Below are 20,152 nucleotides of genomic sequence, written 5' to 3' on the forward strand. Positions count from 1 at the left end.
TTTCCAGAAATCCAGACAGAAGGCAACGTTATTTTAGGCATTTTATTCAGTTCTCTATCGACTATCAGCATCTAATATTATATTAATATTGAATAATAAAGGCGGGAATGATATTGTTCTTGATAGAAGAAGTTTTATATTATTTAATCAATGATGCTATAAGTATTTCTTCCCTTCACACGCTTTTGTATTTTTAGCAAAATTATCAACCTTATCTATGAGTAGAGTTGTTGGAACTGTTGAAAAAGAACGAATTTGATTGGTTGGAAGAGATTATACAAAAAAAGGAATACAATACTTTGGTACCCTTGCATCTTCTAAACAAATTATCCTCAGTATTGTACTAATCATTAGCAATGCAATTTCCCCTTACTGCTCCGTCACGTGCATCATCATCATGCTGAAGAAAATGTGCCTTTTTTCTGGATTTCTATAAACGGAGGTACTGATGTGTGGAATTAGGATTTTGAAAATAAAAGTATATCTTACCATTTTTGCAGTTTCTCGTGCCCTTTTTGTTCTTTATGGCAAGTAATCCGCCTCTCCAAAAACCTCCCATCACATCAACAACTTAAAAGTTTTCAAGAAACACAATACTCAAGGAGACAAAGTAGAATTCAGCAGTTCATCATTCAATTTGGACGTGGCAAAGTTATTTGTGTCGTTCAACCTCCCTTTAAATGTTCTGGATCATCCCAATTTCTCCAAGTTTATTGAAAAGTATACTGGAAAAACTTCTACAAGTCGTTGGCTCGTTAACAACTTTGTTGGGGAAGTATGTTGTCAAGGAGTTTTTAATAGAATAAAAGAAGAAGTGGAAGAAAAGGATATTCGTATTTTGACTGGCCCTTTGGACGGAAATTTATCTGGGAGACCTTACTTTATTGACTTGATTTATATTAAGATTGCAAACGCAAACAAGTTAAAGAACATCGTCATGAGCTCTGTTTATAAGTTATTGGGAGAACTGATGCCTCGTATTGTCTCAAAGTAGGAGAATATCTTCGAGAAAAAAATCCCGGAATTGATTCACATTACATATATTGCTCATAGATTACATAGAGTTGCAGATATGGTTCAACAAAAGTTTCCTCTAACGAATGAACTTATTTCCAATGTGAAGAATATGTTTTTGAATTCTGGAAGAAGAAAGAGAGTATTAACTGCTTCGTACGAAATTCCCCTCTCTCCATCACCAATTATAAAAAAATAGGGAACTTGGTTAAAAGCAGTGGACGTCACTTCGACGATGAAGATTTGGCAGCAACCAGAAGAGCAAAAGAAGTAATTAATAATGATTCCTTAAAAGAAGAAGTCGTATTTATACAGGAAATTTTTTGTCAAATACCTTTGGCAATAACTGCGCTTAAGGAAAAATTGCTTCTTCTTAGCAGCCTAACCATAGTACAAAATCAAACTCAAGATTGGAAGGAAGAGTAATTCAAGACCAAGTTAAAAGAAGTGCTTCAAAGAATCCATTCTACACAAAACTAAAGGAACTTTCAACAAGTGAAAATCTTGTATACAAAAATACTCCAATTGTGAATTGTGATGCTGAGAGAATCTTTAGTATGATGAATATTATCAATACGAAAAGGAGGTCCAAACTAAGTACTAAGAAATTGAGGGAATTGTTGATCACCAAATGGAATGAATGTTCCGTTATCATTTAATTGTCAAACCGAAAAAAATAGCAATATTTTTTAAATAATTTGTTACTTAATTACCTCATTTCTATTCTTTATATTTCGTACCAAAGTTATCTATTCATCCCTTATGGTCAGTGGTCACAAAGAAGTTACGGGTACACTTCCTGTAATGATGGGTTTGATGTTCTCTAACTAACAATATATTTTGTCTTGCATAAATTTAAAGAGTATAATATAGATTTATCATGTTATTTATAGGGAAGTTATATATTAATAATATACAACAATCCCTCTTCCTTCATGAGTAAATAAATAAATAATTCAAGTTAAAGATATATTTTAAACGATACTGTTTAAATTGGGTTGAAATCGATATTTACTTTGAACTCTTGATCCAGCGACAGATACAATTGCACCAGTGTCATATGTAGCTACTATATTTTTGAAGTAATTTCCATGGACATTCAATGCATCGATGGGTAATTTATTCAGTTCAAAATTTTGAATAGAGTTGATGATCGAAATAGAGTTTTCTTTTAGACACCTGCATACTCTTGCATAGTGGCCTCTCTTACCACATCTTGTGCATTGGATGCTTTTTGTAATCAAACTTTCCCATTCCTATGAGGAAATTGGAAACCATACTGTTTACATAATCTTTCTTGGCTCTTGTTCCACAATCTCTTACAGCTTTGACTTCTTCGATATATATTGAATCCACATGACTTTGTATTTGCGTTGCTACCCTTTGATACTAAATCATTTAAATTATTTCGATTATTCTTTGCCGTTTCTACTATTCTCCATTAATATGTACTTCACATATTGTATTTGCATCATCAACTAATCTTAATTGTGCTTCTCTATACTTCTGGACTTAGGTCAGTTTTTTAGACGCCACCCTTGAATGTTCTTTCAAATAGAAGCTATATTCTTGTATTTCAGTTCTAACGATGATTAGGTCCACCTTATATGTTGATATTCGTAACCAAAATTTTATATTATGAAATTGGGATTTATGTATATCCTTCATGATAATAGTACGTTGTTATACAAGCATAAATAACGGGGGAAAAATCTTTTTTGATACTCTTAATAAAGAGTAATATCGCCGGAGGTTACTACATAATTAGCTTTTGCTCTAAATTTTTACGCTGGATCTAATTCTAATGTCATGTTAGAAAACTACATTAAGTCAAAAATGGATCCCTTAACTGTCTTATCAGTTATAAATGAGTCTTATTTTTATATCTAAGATAAGTAGTTAAGGTTTAAAATTTGACTGTATGGATTAACTTTTCTTTTTTCAAATAAACATGAAATAAATGAAAGTAGGATTCTAAAAGCTATTTGTACTAAAATTGCAAGAAGAGATGGATTTAATTCTAACATTTTTTTTTTTTTTTGTATATTTATTGTCTAATTTTATGATTTTGAGATTTACTTTATTATTAATCATTATTTAGATCTCATCGGTAGAGATATATCTATCTTATGTACAATGTTATATAGCAACTTCCACATTTAATCAAAAAGGAGTGATGCTCTTTTTGATTCAATTCTACGTCTGGCTTGTGTTTTGCAACCTAAAGTTATGACATATTTAACTGAATTCCGATGTCAGAACCACAAAATACTACTTATATCAATCTATTATTTCAATATTCTGTATACATAATTTATTTTTATTAGTTATATGATTCCTATTGTTTAATTTTGTATATTTACCATAAATTTATGATGGTTTATTTTTTAGTATGTAGATTATATTTAATTTAAGCCTTCTTTTTTAAACTTGGAACTTCAATTTCGAAATACTATACGCAGTCGTTTCATTAGTTATTATTCTGAAAATATGGTTCATAATAAATTACAATTTCATGGAGTGTGACGTTTTCAAATCTACTGTAACGATAAAAAACGTCAAGTCAATTATACGTGGTATATCTTTATTATACATTTGCTAATAAATACTTTCGTTATACCCTAAAAAATCATAATAAAGCAGGCAGATGATAATCACATCAGTATTTTAAACAATGATACCATAAGTATCCCTCCCTCCCCCCTTCTCCTTGCACGCGTTTTTCTCTACGGGATTATCAACTTTGGTTCTATAATTCATATTATTGAAGTACAATTGTAAAGTTCGAATCGATAATAGAACAATATAAAAGGGCGGAGAAGTTGTCATGCGAGAAAATGTCATGGAGAAACAATTACCAACGGAAAAAATGACGCGGAAAAAATTTAGGGGGTAATAATGTTAAGGACAAAATTACCTAGAACCGTCATAGCCAAATAAACAAAAACAATAACATTGAATTAAAACGCATAGAAATGAAGTCGGAATTCCCAATCGAAAACCATACAATTACTCCGTTCCTATTGAATTTATATTCAAAATACTGGTATCGTTGAAATTAGGAGAAAAAGGTACATCAAATAAGATTAATTATCTACTTCAAATCTAATTTTGTTGAAATCCTTTAACATAACTAGTAACAAGGAATGTGAATCGACACGAAACCTTGTAAGGTAATGTTTTGAATATGAGAGAGAAGAGTTTTAATTGTGTTACTGGGTAGTTCTGGTCTATATTTTTACTTTATTTCGATGTATATTTTTGACGAAACATTCGTACATATGGATCTCATTCCACCCATTGTTCCAATGAATTAATACATTTTCATTAAGTTGAATAGAATATCCTAGCAGCAAGCCACTCATTTTTAACTTGATGTTCAGGATATCCTCCTTTTGAGGAGTACCATTAGATCCCTCATTAGCTATCATCTTCATAAATGGAAGCATAACTAATTGTGGAGATACACGTCAACATAAAGGTCCCCAATAGTTAGTTCTAATCTTGTAGATCATCGACTCAAGAATGTATTAGCCGCTCCCGATCTTATATGGAATCGTTGTATACTCCTGAAGAGTGATGTATTCGAAATAGTGGAAGAATAATCATATAAACCCATTGAGAAATAGAGGGAGTTCTCATCTTCTAGCTACTTCATTGAAATTCCTGAATCTATTCCTCCTAAAGTCAACTATATTTTGTATTCTACACAAGGAAAACTATTTGATCGATTAGAGTCCTTCAGTGTCCTTGATATTCAGAAAAAATCAAATTACTCATCTCAAACACATTAATAAGTGGTATCAATTCTATTGGTAAGGCTGAATTCGTGCTATTCGGTTTTTATACATCCAGTACACATCAATTCCCTAACAGTTATTTATTCGATTTGTGAGTCTCTTTTGTCATTGAAAAAAGAGCAAGACGATATTAGACTCTCAAGGTAATTACTAAGGAAATGGATGGAAAGTAGGACTATTTTTCGTATTAAAGAAGTTGACCATTGTATTTTCATGATTATTCTATTAAAACTTTCTTATAGATTTTTCAGATGAATTGAGAACATTTTAATGTAGAATTGGATTTATTCCTATTCTATAGACACTCCAGCCAACAATAAAGGTATGAAACATCGGAATCATATATAAATTGTGTTAAAAAAATTTAAGTTTACGACTCCTGAGATTAAAGATGATAATATTAATTTTTATAGAATGGTACAAATAATGCAAAGATAGGACTCAAAAAGTTACATTAGTATGAGTATTTAACTAAATAAGTTATTTAATTTTACTTATATGCTTATTACTTCATATATAAGACTACAATTACAATAATTTAAATAAATATACTCATGTAATATGTTTTTAAAATTAGTCAATTTCATATTTTAGGAGGCTAAAAGTTGTATAAAATAAATTACGCAGGGAGTACTTTAGTACTGGAGTCTGCATTATATTTTAAACGCCCTAATATTTAATAAGTTGTATCACAAATTTTATTTGTGTCCAATCTCCGATGTGGGGAAGTTGTCACCTCCCTTTTGTAGAGAAACTCTCCCAAAACAAAAAGTTTCCCCCCACATGCTTGACAGTTGGGATTTTTCTTCCTCCAAAAACTATACTTTTGTTCATATAATCAAATGCCCCTCACTGTTAAAATAAACCTACTATTAAAATTATAAACTGTTTTTTTATTTATTAGTGGGTAAACTTAAAAAGTTGGCAAGTCATCAAATATTTATTTTCTCTTCCGTAGGTCGTTTTTCAATTATTATCATAATTTATAATTATTTATTAAATATAATACTTAATAGAAACGTATTAACGTCAATGCCATAGTATTTAACTTTCAAATGTCATTGGATCATGTTTGAGCTGCGTCCAGGTTATGAATATGTATCAATAACAATGTCAGTATATGTGCTTTGTATTACTTTTAGTATTACTCTATATTAATATACTAATCTAATTAAATATTGTTGTGATTCAATCATCAATCGATATTATGCTATGTTAAGGGAATATTTATAATAGTTACATGATTAATGAATTTGTATGATTTATTTGTAACTTGTATAAAAGAATTAAGGAAAAAATTAGATTATTTACAACTTTACCACACTATTTGGAGCTAAGACCCCCTTCGAGATCATTCAGGCAGTTGTTCTTCGTTGTTCGTAAGCCCAGATAAAACTTAACTTATAACTGCGAAAATCAGGGCTTGTATTTTTGATGTGACAAAAATACAATAACTCTTCAGATATATTATCTGAAAGAGATGACCAAGGTCAGAAAGATACTTTTAACTCGATCATCCATCTCAAGAGAATAGATTCAACACCTTCTTTACGAAGGAGAACAAAAGATTGCTAAATTGAAGAGATCCATTCACGATGAGTAGGGAATTTCAATATCTCTAATACAATTAGTATTTGCTTTATTTGAATTTCTACGAAGCACGGTATTATTTAGAAATATTACGTATTATTATTTACTACGAATTATGATGTATTTATCGTTGTTCAAAGATGAACATTATTTTCTTTTGTTGCTGAGAGTTTATATCCGATGATTAATTTTGAAGAAGTATTTGAAGAAATTATTTCTTGCATTGATGGAGAGCCTAGCGATTTCATATAGGCCAGTATAATTTGAAGCTTGTTTATTGTTATGGTCCGGTATCCTCAGATATTTGAATATGCATAGGATCATGAATGTGAGTGATTGATGCTCATAGTTTTCCTGCCAAGAAGTAAACCGGTTATTCTATCGTTCTTCTTTCTTTAAGGTAAATTTTTTTCGTCCCATACTTCACCTGGAGGTTTTTTCCTTTTGTTTACCTACCTAACGTAGTAGGACTTTTTACACACATGCTTTTTAAGGGAAACATAAGTTTCACCTTTTTTTATATATTCATTTGAAATACTATTAACAATACCTTTTATTTTACGCATATTTATTTATTTGTAAGTTATACAATCCATTATTATTTATTAATCTTTGAGGTAATTGAGAGAGGCCTTAATAACTTACATGGTCCTTCGAGCAACCTTGAACTTTATCTGTAAAAATTCTCAAATAACTCAAGGAATTTTTTACTATTTTAATATCTTTGTGTTCCTCTGAGGAAACTCATTGAAAGATCTTGTGGAGGCTCAGTCTGTTTTACGGAACACACACGGTTACGGCTCACCTCATAGGTAAATCTTGACTGTGAGATCCTTCTCCTACAGATTTCTTACTTAAAAGTAGTGAGTCACGTATTCCATTGAGAAAACTCATTGGAAGATCTTATGGAGGCTCCGTGCTGTTTTACCAAAGAAAGAGGTTTTTTTATCGTTACAGTAGATTTGAAAACGTCACACTCCCTGAAATTGTAATTCATTATGAACTATATTCTCAGAATAATAACATATGAAACAACAGCGTATAGTATTTCAAAATTGAAGTTCCAAGTTTAAAAAAGAAGGCTTAAATTAAATATAATCTACATACTAAAAAACAAAACATCATAAATTTATGTTAAATATACAAAATTAAACAATTAGAATCATATAACTAATAATAACAATAAATTATAAATATAGAATATTGAAATAATAGATTGATTTAAGTAATATTTTCTGGTTCTGACCTCGGAATTCAGTTAAATATCTCATATATCAATTCTATCTAAACAGTGGATTAAAGGCACATTTATATCAACAAATCCGACAAACCATCTGTTTCTCATCCGGTAAGTATTTTCCAAATTCCTGGGCCTCCATTTTCTATCGACTATCACCATCTAATATAATATTAATATTGAATAATAAAGGCGGGAATGATAACGTTCTTGATTGATAGAAGAAGATGTATATTATTTAATCAATGATGCCATAAGTATTTCTTCTCTTCTCCTCGCACGCTTTTCTATTCTTACCAAAATTATCACCCTGAGTTGTTTATAACTAAAGTTGATAATATTGTAGAGAAAAACGCGTACAATGAGAAGGGGGAAAGAAACACATATGGTATCATTGTTCTAAAATACTTATGTGATTATCATCTGCCTGCTTTATTATAATTTTTGAGGGTATAACGAAAGTATTTATTAGCAAAATGTTTAATGAAGATTTATTACGTATAATTGACTTAGACGTTTTTTATCCGTTAAAGTAGATTTTATAAAGTCACACTCCATGAAATTGTAATTCATTATTAACATTATTCTGAGAATAATAGCTAATGAAACGACAAAGTAGAGTATTTCAAAATATATTTGAAGTTCCAAGTTTAAAAAAGAAGGCTTTAATTAAATATAATCTACATAATAAAAAATTTACCATCATATATTTATGTTAAACATACTAAATGAAACAATTGGAATCATATAACTAATAACAATAAATTATATTTATAGAATATTGAAATAATAGATTGATCCAAATAATATTTTCTTGTTCTGACACCGGAATACAGTTAAATTTGTCATAACTTTAGGCTGCAAAACACAAGCGAGACGTGGAGTTTAATGAAAAAGATAATCCCTCCTCTTCTTCATGTGGAAGTTACTATATACAATTGTGCACAGGATAGATATATCTCTACCGATGAGATCGAACTAATTGTTAATAATAAAGTAAATGTCAAAATCATAAAATTAGAGAATAAATATACTAATAAAAAAAATGTTAGAAATTAATCCATCTTAAAGATTTAGAGCAAAAGCTAATTATGTAGTAATTTCCGGCGATATTACTCCTTCTTAAGAGCATCAAAAAAGATATTTTCCCCGTTATTTATGCTTATATAACAACATACTACTATCATGAAGGATATACACAATTGCTAATTATAATGTTACACCCAATGTAACTACCCCCGTTGTTGTGACCATTTAAGCAATTGTTTTTGGCTTTTATGAGTTTTCTGAACACCATTTCTTGGAGCCTATCAACCATAGCTAAGCCTTAAGTGATAAAAAAAGTAATATTTATTGACTATGTAATATTGGAAAACCTAGTTATCATACCCAAGTCTTTAAGTGAAGAAACTAGTCTCAGACAAACTAGCTGCGAACCATCCAAAGCTACTACCCCCGTTGTCTATCGACTATCACCGTCTAATATTATATTAATATTGAATAATAAAGGCGGAAATGATAACGTTCTTGATTGATAGAAGAAGATGTATATTTTTTAATCAATGATGCCATAAGTATTTGTTCTCTTCTCCCCGCACGCTTTTCTATTCTTACCAAAATTATCACCCTTGTATATAACTAAGGGAGAAGAAGAATAAAACGAAAATAGTGATGAAATAATTAATCAATAATAAAAAAGTAATATGTAATATTGTACTGCTTATACTTTATTATTTATTAGGAGTAAGGAATCACGAATCTGAAATGATTAGTCTATTTCGAAAGGACTCATTGACTTGTAGCACGTTAATTAATCATAGTTATGGTCTTAGTTGGGGCTTGACAAAATGGAAGAATCTTAATCGATAGACTTTATTTGTGAATATATCTCATTTTTTCATGAACAATGATTATGGAATGTTACGAGAAGGGGAAAGAACAGAACAAACATTACCATTGAACAATGGGTTTCACAACGCATTACAAAGTTTAATCACAAGCATGCATCCTAATATAAAGAAAGTAATAAATTGTTTAAAAAAAGAAGAGGTAGTTGCCAAAAAGAAAAAAGTGGATATTAAAAGAAGGAATGGCACCTTTAGAAAAAAAATTTATAAAAGACATAAGTGAAAGACTCCAACGACAAGTATTAAATTACAATCCAATCGAAAAACTAAAATATATGAGAAGCTTGGAATCTCAATCCATTTTAGAATTTTACCATCAATTATGTATTTTATGTGTCTTCTTATTTTATTAATTAAAACAATGTATGTAATCGTTATTATAGAAAATGAAGGATATAAAATCATCTTATTAAAATATTTAATTTATATGAAATATAACTTATGACTTGAGTTTATACATTAAAAAATAGACATAAGACAAACTATCGGCTTTTCCAGAGCTGATCTATAAATAGATGGCATAAAAATAAAAAAGGCAAAATCACGATAAATAAAAAGTAATAAATTTAATATTAAGAGATAAAAAGTCGTACTCCACAACGTAAGAGGAATGAAAACATGGTATCCTCCAGGGCTGATGTTTTTCAAATGAAAAATGATCCAAACAAGGTTGACAAGATAACCCTCTTGATTGAGCATGATCGAGAAAGACAGAGTTCCAAGGGGAAAAAATAGGCTTCTGAAGAATGATAAGAGTAAATTCAAGATATATACATGGGAGATCATTGATCAAGAAAGAGTCCAGCATGATTATTTTACCGACCGTCTGGGATAGATGTTAGTTTAAAGTAGTTTGTCCTGATAAGATTCTTTGGTGATTTCCAGCTTGAGAAGGAAGTCGAGGAGGAGTCTACAAAGAATGAAAGAATTTCGAACATACTTATAGAGATATATCAATTATGATTTTTTTAGTATTACAATTTATCTGAAAGGTTACTATATATAGAGCCTTTCCTTCACCAAAATAAAGCTTTACTTTGTAATATTTAATCAAAATAATATTATCAAGAAAATGTCTTAATGTTAGTTATAATTTATTGTATGATACAAATAGTATTAAATATTAATTTTCATACTATAAAATATTGGTTACGAATATCAATATATAAGGTGGATCTAATCATCGTTAGACCTTAGATACAAGTATATAAATTATATTTGAAAGAACATTCAAGGATGACGTCAAAAAAATTAACCGGAGTCCGGAAGTATAGAGAAACACAATTAAGATTAGTTGATGATGCAAATACAATATGTGAAGTATATATTAATGGAGAATAGTAGAAACGGAAAAGAATAATCGAAATAGTTTAAATGATTTAGTATCAAAGGGTAGTAACGCAAATACAAAGTCATGTGGATTCAATATATATCGAAGAAGTCAAAGCTGTAAGAGATTGTGGAACAAGAGCCAAGAAAGATTATGTAAACAGTATGGTTTCCAATTTCCTCATAGGAATGGGAAAGTTTGATTACAAAAAGCATCCAATGCACAAGATGTGGTAAGAGAGGCCACTATGCAAGAGTATGCAGGTGTCTAAAAGAAAACTCTATTTCGATCATCAACTCTATTCAAAATTTTGAACTGAATAAATTACCCATCGATGCATTGAATGTCCATGGAAATTACTTCAAAAATATAATAGCTACATATGACACTGGTGCAATTGTATCTGTCGCTGGATCATGTGTTCAAAGTAAATATCGATTCCAACCCAATTAAAACAGTATCGTTTAGAATATATCTTTAACTTGAATTATTTGTTTATTTACTCATGAAGGAAGAGGGATTGTTGTATATTATTAATATACAAGTTAACAATTAAATGATAACAGAACATTCATTCCATTTGGTGATCAACAATTCCCTCAATTTCTTAGTACTTAGTTTGGACCTCCTTTTCGTATTGATAATATTCATCATACTAAAGACTCTCTCAGCATCACAATTGACAATTGGAGTATTTTTGTATAAAAGGTTTTCACTTGTTGAGAGTGGATTTAGTTTTGTGTAGCCAGGATTCTTTTGAAGCACTTCTTTTAACTTGGTCTTGAATGGATCCTTCTTCAAAACTGGAGTCAGATTTTCTACTATGGTTAGGTTGGTAAAAAGGGAATCTTTTCTCAAGCACAGTTATTGCCAAAGGTATTTGACGAAAAATTTCCTGTATAAATACAACTTATTCTCTTAAGGAATCATTATTAATTACTTCTTGTGCTCTTCTGGTTGCTGCAAATCTTCATCAAGGCTGTTTAAATATTCCCTGAAGACGTCGAAGTCACGGTAATAGTACTCCACAGCTTTTAACCAAGTTCTCTATCTTGTTATAATTGGTGATGAAGGGAGGGGAATTTCGTACGAAGCAGTAAATACTCTCTTTTTTCTTCCAGAATTCAAAAACATCTTCACATTGGAAATAAGTTCGTTCGTTAGGACACTTTTGACGAACCATATCTGCAACTCTATGTAATCCATGAGCAATACATGTAATGTGAATCAATTCCGGGATTTCTTTTCGTAAATATTTTCCTGCTTTGAGACAATACGAGGCGGCATCAGTGATGAAAACTTTAAGTCTACACAGGACAAAAGCTTCTCCCAATAACGTATAAACTGAGCTTATGTGGATGTTGTTTACATTGTTTACGTTGACAATCTCCATATCAATCAAGTCAATAAGGTAAGCTCTCCCACAGAAATGTCTGTCCAATGCGCCAATCAAAATTGCCATCATTGACCTCTCTCGATAATCTCTTGTCTCATCTAGTGCAACGAAAATATCTTTTTTCTTCCACCTCTTCAAAACTCCTTGACATACTTCTTCAACCAAGTTGTTAACTACCCATAGACCTGGATAAGTTTTTCCAGTATACTTTTCAATAATCTTGGAGAAATTGGGATGATTCAGAACAATTAAAGGGATGTTACACGACACAAATAACTGTGCTACGTCCAAATTGAATGATGAACCGTTTAATTCTCCTTCGTCTCCTTGAATCTTATGTTTATTGAAGACTTTTAAGTTGTTGATGTGATGGGAGGTTTTGGAGTGGCGGATTACTTGACATAAAGAACGAGATAGGCACGAGAAACCCCAAAAACGCCAAGATATACTATTACTTTCCAAATCATAATTTCACACATCAGTACATCCGTTGTTAGAAACCCATGAAAATAGGCACGTTTTTTCTTCGGTATGATGATGATGTACCTGAGAGACTAGTGAGGAGAAGTTTCTTTGCCGATGATTAGTACACTACTGAGGAAAAGTTGTTTAAAAGATACAAGCGTACCCACGTGTTTTTTTTCTCTTTTTTTATATAATCTCTTTCAACCAATCAAATTCGTTCTTTTTCAACGATTTCAACAACCCCTAGCTATGACGTATGTCTTATGTTTATTTTATGTTGTCACGTAATGAGAAGAGAAGAAAAGAAGAATCAAAGTCTATATGATTAATATTTTTTTAAGTATGAGATGCGAAGAGGACAATTTGGTGTAAATAATATAATTATAAAATATTTCATACATATTTGATAATATAATTATTAATTAATTTGAATTAATATAATATTTTATACATACTGATATAAGATTATTAATTAATGAAAATTGTTTATTATATTATTATGTATTAACATTTTACATTAGTTAAATTGTTCATATTAAAAGTTCAAACATTTTATAAATTAATAAAGGATATTTTATTTTAATTAAAATGATAATTTATTTTAATTAAAATGATAATTTATTTTAATTAAAATGATAATTTATTTTAATTAAAATGATAATTTATTTTAATTAAAATGATAATTTATTTTAATTAAAATGATAATTTTAAATGGTCATTAAAAATATGAAAATTTTAAGACTGAAGCTAGCAAGAAATATTTGGATATCTTCAAGGTTAAAAGTCTAGCTCATCAATAAATTTAGAAAGTTTAAGAAAATAAGTATATAAGTAAAGAGATATATTATATTTAATATTTATTATAAGATGTTCTTCATTAAATAATAACAATTATAAACGTATTATTAAAACTTCACATACATATTATCTAAAATATCTCAATAAATAAATCTAGAAGTACCATTACTTATTCTTGGAAATCAAATAATGCCTTGAAAAAAATAATACTTAATTAATATACATTAACCACATAGATTAAACTACATAATATATTTACAACAAAAATAAATTGTTTTCTTCCAAAAATTAGAATTAATTTGAATTATAAAAATTAATATTGCTCTGATTATGTATGTCAACAAAAAATCAAAACAGCATATTTTTGTATTTTTAATATAATATCAATTATGTAACTTTAGCTGTATAATGCAGTGATACCAAAATTAAGTTAATTGGTGAGATATATCCCGATTAATTGCAATTTTTCGGGATAAAAAATTAAATCGTTTTTCTTGTAATCCTCTCCCTTTGTTTAAGAGCAATTTGTATATGTTTCATCTATTTGAACACTAGTTGAAGCTGCAAATTTGAAAATGACGTCACAAATCATAATAAACATGACGCATACTTATTATTAATAATAATAAATAAACTAATAAACTTAATACAAGAACCTATAAAAATTTTGAAATTTATATTAATTTATTATTTGTGTAGTTTAAAAATTATTAATTCAGTAATAATCTTTATTTACAAAGAAGTAAATACTAATTTATGGCATAACTATCAAATATTTATATCATTCTGCAAATTATAATAATAAAAATATTGTAAGATCAAGTTAATCAAAAAATTTTAAATCTCCTAATAAAATATCAGCTCCTAAAGGAAACGCTGACATTTCACTTTTCTTCTGAAGTGGCATTATTTTCGGTTTGAGATCAATATCAAATATTAAAACACATTTTATCTAAATTCAAATCTTCCACTTTGGCATTAAAGGCTTTAAGTTGTGAATCTACAAACCATAAGTGGTATGCATTTTTTCCAATAACTTTTTCTTTTAAAATGTCTAAAACCTCATTTTTAGTCCATTCTTCTATATTTTTAAAATAATTAAATGCTGTTTATAAATCGCCCTTTTTTAATTTTTATTCTATTTTGTTCCTTAAACTATCTCCCTTCGATGTTTCATTCCAAAATTTTCTATTCACTAGTTCCTTACCAACATCTTCACGGTATATATATATTTTTTTTTCCTAAAATCCTTGCAAATTTTACACTTTTGTTATGATGTCTTCTCTAGGTAGAGTATCCATCTTTTCTAAATAATATATAGTACCATTCTTTGAAGCTTTTAATCGACATGATATGTACTCCATCATAGTAGAACTTAAAATTTATTTTTTATTGCTGAAAAAGTAATAATAAGTTCTTTAGCGTCCATGTTGTGGCACCTCGCCGACGTAATTTCTTTGTTATCAATGTCTAATTCAAAATTGTGGAAGAAATACAAGCTTTCTTCATATCATTGATTGAATAATGAATTTTAATTCTTTGAAGTTTACAAAAGGTGCTCTCCATAATTAATAGTTCTCCAAAGAAATAATTATTTGATTTAGAAATCGATTCCAGTCTTTCGAATAGCACTTTCAGGCATTTTCCTCTTCTTAGAAGGAGACATCGTTCAATTATATCAAAACCGTTATAATAAACGGAAAAAAATCAAATTAATTCAACTGCAATCATTATGATCCTAGTTTGCGGACGATCTGAGGGTTAATAACCAGTATAAAGTATGCTAACATTCGGACAGAAAATGGATAAAACCTTACTACTTACATAGGATGTATTAAAAAAACCCTACAAGTTAACTGGAGAGACTCAGGATTCAAAACATAAAAGCTATCCGTGACAAAACTTAGAAGGCACTACTTTAAATGAAGAAATAATATAGTTATATCTCACGAAATTGAATAGTTTTTTGGGTAGTGATGTGGCTGGGATCTTTATGTAAACGTTAAACGCAATAAATATAATACACTTTTGCGAAACTTTCCCAAAATACAGTATTCAAATCAAATAATGTATAATCATTCAATAACCAAACATTTGTTGAAGAACCAGTTCTAAAATTAATCTTATGTTAGATTTACATTATTCCCTTGAAAAAAAACTCGGTGGCGCCCTCTACTTTGTTAACATACCTACGATGATTCTAAATATAATAACCCTACAGTAGGTATGTTAGAAAGTCTGAAAAAGTTAAAATATGAATTTGAAAAGGGGCTCTTACTTAGCGTATGGAGTGCCTCTTCCCATAAATACTTCAATTATTACAATCCAATGACTATTCACAGAGAAATCCGTAGATTCGTTGTCCAAAATTTAATCCATCTTCTCCTTGAATTGCACGTACTAAGGACTGGTTTCTTAAGACTGGTGTATTAAATATGACGTACATAGTTTGTTATTATTGTCTCACTGAATCACAAAACCTACCCTTACCTAGATGTGAATTGTACGAGGTCCAGTTACCGGAAAAGATTGAGTATAACACAAAAATGAAACTCCTCTCATAATTTATTAGCGCCTACGATCTATTTCAATAAATAAAAACAGATGCTCTCAATCATTTTTTATATTTTTTTTCACTAATGAACATAAAAATGTTCAAGCTTCCTTTACGTTTAAAAAAAATAAATTACTTATTACTTAGAAGGGTTATTTTTGTCCCAAAACGTCGAAGCCAATTTAAAGATAAAGAAATAGTCCTATCATTTGTTAGTGACAACAAACAGATTCCGTCAATAAATTTTTAAATTGTTTTAACGAATGAATAGATAAATATTCAAGCTTCGTTAGACGTTTTAAAATTTTTTCTCTTTCAACTGGAAGGGGTGATTTTTTCCCCCAAACTGCCAAGCAAATCTGCAGTTCATTACATCCTCTATTCATTAGAAACTACAAACTAGTTCATCTCATAAAACTGATGCTATCAAACGATTTTCATATTTATTTCACTAATGAATAAAAAAAAATGTTCAAGTTTAGCTTAAGTTTTAAAAAAATTATCTATAAATTAGAAGGGTCATTATTGGCCCAAAACATCGAAGCCAATTCGGAAGTCATTTTAAGTTATGTTATTAAATGAAGCTGTATGTTGCTACTTTTTCTTGAATTTTTGCAATGCCAATATAGTTTAAAACCTTTTAAACATTATGGGGGTAAATTTTTTGTATCGTCTTAAAGAAAAAGTCTTCTAATTTATGACTTAAAGGATGCTCATATTTATGGCGTTTTATGCGTCAGGAAACTTCTTATAGATCAACTGTTCGACCTACTTAATACGTGGGGAGAAAACAGATAAGAGCACTCTCTCTTTTCTAACATACCTACCTATAGTCTTAAATTTCTCAAATATGGCAAGTGAAATTTTTTCAGGTTATACATGAGAGTTTCAATTTATTAGATTAAACTGGAAAATGGATTAAAAACTAATATCCGTGATTTGAATTAATATTACTATTTGTATTACATAAAAATTTGGGATTTATTCCTTTCTCCTTTCTTGTGTGTTCAAAGCCCCCCACAATTTTTTTTATCATACCTACTAGTTATTATTAAGGGTGATAATTTTGGTAAGAATAGAAAAGCGTGCGAGCAGAAGAGAAGAAATACTTATGGCATGATTGATTAAATAATATACATCTTCTTCTATCAATTATGAACGTTATCATTCCCGCCTTTATTATTCAATATTAATATAATATGAGATGGTGATAGTCGATAGAGAACTGAATAAAATCCCCAAAATGACGTCGCCTTCTGTATGGATTTATGAAAATGGAGGCCGAGGAATTTGGAAAATACTTACCGGATGAGAAACAGATGGTTTGTCGGATTTGTCGATATAAATGTGCCTTTAGTCCCCTGTCCAGAATTACACGCCACTCATTATCCTCATCTCATAACAAGAGTATGGATATTCATCTATAAAATCAATTTGACGATGAATACATCAAGTCAGACTTTAACTTTGATCTCACAACGATGCTTATTGCATGTAATATAACCTTATCCATTGCTAATCATCTAAGTTCAAAAAATTTATGGAGAAATACACGAGTAAACCTATCCCTTCCCGAGGAACCATCATTAAATTAATGGAGGATGTTGGTACTGATGTCATTTATAGAAATACATATAAAAATGTTTTGAGTCATCCACACCAAATGATGATCAAGTTATCAGTAAAAAGTATTTACGAATATCGAAATGGAACTCTGAATTTTGTACTATCTCACAGTAAGTATTCAATTTTTTTTTAAATCTAACCATAAAATATGATTCTATTTTAGCTAAACATATCAAGAATTATGATACACAACTCAGTAAAGGGCAAAAACAACTGCTTAAATGGTCACAACAACGGGGGTAGTAGCTTTGGATGGTTTGCAACTAGTTTGTCTGAGACTACTTACTTCGCTTTAAGACTTGGGTATGATAATTAGGTTTTCCAATATTACATAGTCAATAAATATTACTTTTTTATCACTAAAGGCTTAGTTATGGTTGATGGGCTCCAAGAAATGGTGTTCAGAAAACTCATAAAAGGCAAAAACAACTGTTTAAATGGTCACAACAACGAGGGTAGTTACATTGGGTGTAACATTATAATTAGCAATTGTGTATATCCTTCATGATAGTAGTATGTTGTTATATAAGCATAAATAACGGGGAAAATATCTTTTTTGATGCTCTTAAGAAGGAGTAATATCGCCGGACATTACTACATAATTAGCTTTTGCTCTAAATCTTTAAGATGGATTAATTTCTAACATTTTTTTTATTAGTATATTTATTCTCTAATTTTATGATTTTGACATTTACTTTATTATTAACAATTAGTTCGATCTCATCGGTAGAGATATATCTATCCTGTGCACAATTGTATATAGTAACTTCCACATGAAGAAGAGGAGTGATTATCTTTTTCATTAAACTCCACGTCTCGCTTGTGTTTTGCAGCCTAAAGTTATGACAAATTTAACTGTATTCCGGTGTCAGAACAAGAAAATATTATTTGGATCAATCTATTATTTCAATATTCTATAAATATAATTTATTGTTATAAGTTATATGATTCCAATTGTTTCATTTAGTATATTTAACATAAATATATGATGGCAAATTTTTTATTATGTAGATTATATTTAATTAAAGCCTTCTTTTTTTAAACTTGGAACTTCAAATATATTTTGAAAACTCTACTTTGTCGTTCCATTAGCTATTATTCTCAGAATAATGTTAATAATGAATTACAATTTCATGGAGTGTGACTTTATAAAATCTACTGTAACGGATAAAAAACGTCGAAGTCAATTATACGTAGTATATCTTCATTAAACATTTTGCTAATAAATACATTCGTTATACCCTCAAAAATCATAATAAAGCAGGCAGATGATAATCACATCAGTATTTTAAACAATGATACCATATGTCTTTTTTTCCCCCTCCTCCTTGCACGCGTTTTTCTCTACAATATATCAACTATAGTTATTATAGAAAAATTGAAGATAAAATATCCCTACGTAGGAATTATTTTCCTTCAATATAATTTATTCCTACGAGTGGCCGCACTGCAGTGAACCCACCTTAACTTTGATGAGTTAAAAACAGTGATGAAAATCCAGTGTAGAATGGGCATCTTAAAAAAAAGAAAAATCAACATGGAAACATTGACAATATGAAGATTGTTTTGAAGGGGAGAAATAATAATGCTCATGACTTTTCATAAGATCAGCTGTGACAAGGGAAGAAGGAGAAAATGATATACACTAGGACATTTGCTAGAAATACTCTGACGTCGATCCCCGATTCTACTCTGAGTCCAACAAGGACTTACAATTATAACTCAGGAACAAACCCTCATGATTAAACTCCGTCTTTTATGAGTACACAGGAATGCTGGATCAGGTTTTGAATGTAATTGAATATATTTAGGAAAGGATGTTCACTAAGGTGTCTCATAAAGTTAAAAGTAATATTTCAAAAATGCATACCCCGTATTTTTTTTATTTATTTGATCTCAGCTACTCGAATATGATTTTTTTTCTTTTAGATAACGATAACAGGTGCTGAGGACAGCTTAAACTCAATTCGATGACTTGATGGTAGGGTCAACCAGAAAATTTACATTCAAATGAAGATTACACCAAAAGTACTTATCATAAATGTACATTAACTCGTTGACATTAGAAAATATATGAATGTATGTTCTGTAAAACTTTGGTTTGTCTAATTTGAAGTATCTCCAAGTAATTCAATAATGCGTATTTCAACTTACGCAGACCACCGTGTTCTATATACAGTGATAATGGTGAGGTTATCTTTCATAATTGATAAATAATAGTACTCCATTTCAAATAGTAGGATTATTTTTATTTAATAACGCAATAAATTAATGTTTTTGGATATATTTTCTTTTAAGTGTATTATTTTACATTCAGGATATATCTGCTTCTGTTCATGAACGCAACGTAGTAGAAATTGCTTATGTTCCTCATCTGCTGTAATTAAACCATGGAAGTATTTCGTTAACTTTCTAAGTATATCTCAGCCGTAAAA

At 29.6% G+C, this 20,152-nt stretch overlaps 2 long non-coding RNA genes across 2 annotated transcripts; one reads left to right on the forward strand and one right to left on the reverse strand.

The window, feature by feature from the left end:
- Window positions 1–8,653: 8,653 nt before the first annotated feature.
- Window positions 8,654–16,713, reverse strand: LOC121126595 (uncharacterized). The gene is made up of 3 exons (XR_005866994.2): window positions 15,816–16,713; window positions 9,031–10,458; window positions 8,654–8,967 (listed from the first exon to the last, which is right to left on the reverse strand). It is a non-coding gene; the product is annotated as an uncharacterized lncRNA (long non-coding RNA).
- Window positions 16,714–17,154: 441 nt separating this feature from the next.
- LOC139906817 (uncharacterized) lies at window positions 17,155–18,396 on the forward strand. The gene is made up of 3 exons (XR_011782797.1): window positions 17,155–17,827; window positions 17,881–18,020; window positions 18,083–18,396. It is a non-coding gene; the product is annotated as an uncharacterized lncRNA (long non-coding RNA).
- Window positions 18,397–20,152: the final 1,756 nt, after the last annotated feature.

Source organism: Lepeophtheirus salmonis, chromosome 12, assembly GCF_016086655.4.
Source record: "Lepeophtheirus salmonis chromosome 12, UVic_Lsal_1.4, whole genome shotgun sequence".
NCBI lineage: Eukaryota > Metazoa > Arthropoda > Copepoda > Siphonostomatoida > Caligidae > Lepeophtheirus > Lepeophtheirus salmonis.